At 37.3% G+C, this 641-nt stretch overlaps 1 protein-coding gene across 2 annotated transcripts in view; it reads right to left on the bottom strand.

Moving 5' to 3' along the window:
* The window catches only part of LOC110032732, a 103,987-nt gene that overhangs the window by 54,879 nt on the left and 48,467 nt on the right, over positions 1-641 (bottom strand). The window lies entirely within an intron of this gene.

Here is a 641-nt window from a genome sequence, read left to right as displayed (position 1 = left end):
TAAATATGTCGGCTTTTCGATCGACTAAATCAAATGTTGAGTATCTGAAACCGTCCATATGAAACTGCAAAGAACGGAGAAATGACTTGAATTTCTAAGGGGTGTGGGTCCCATTCTAATTCTCTAAAGGAGTCAAAATAGAGAGATCCTAAGGCTAGATCCTAGGGTATCTAAAGAAGGGAAAAGAAGACCTCAAAATTGAGGTCAACAAATTATTTAAATTACTATATTGAACATCACGGTTGACTTGCCATTGTCAACCGTGATTTTCAAAATTAAAATTAAATATGAAAAATTGAGGTATCCCCACCGCTCCTTCAAATTTCGGAATACCACGCAGAATTATCTCAGACAACGGGTCTGCATTCAAAAGCACGAAGATTAATAATTTTGTCAGAAGACACGGAATAGATTGATGTTATATGTTATTCTACAATTTATGAGCTAATGGATTGGCCGAGGCTTTTAATAAGACTCTCGTCCAAATTCTAAAAAAGACATTGGACGGAAACAAAAGGAATTGGCACGAGCAGTTATTAGAAGCCTTATGGGCCTATAGAACTATGTTCAGAACTCCAACCCAGTCTACACATTACGCTCTTGTGTATGGGTCCGAGGCTATGTTACCTTTAGAAGTTCAA

The sequence above is a fragment of the Phalaenopsis equestris genome, unplaced genomic scaffold (assembly GCF_001263595.1).
Source record: "Phalaenopsis equestris unplaced genomic scaffold, ASM126359v1 Scaffold001013, whole genome shotgun sequence".
NCBI classification, from domain to species: domain Eukaryota; kingdom Viridiplantae; phylum Streptophyta; class Magnoliopsida; order Asparagales; family Orchidaceae; genus Phalaenopsis; species Phalaenopsis equestris.
Note: the sequence above shows the minus strand (reverse complement) of the source record. Positions and strands in the feature narration are given on the sequence as shown.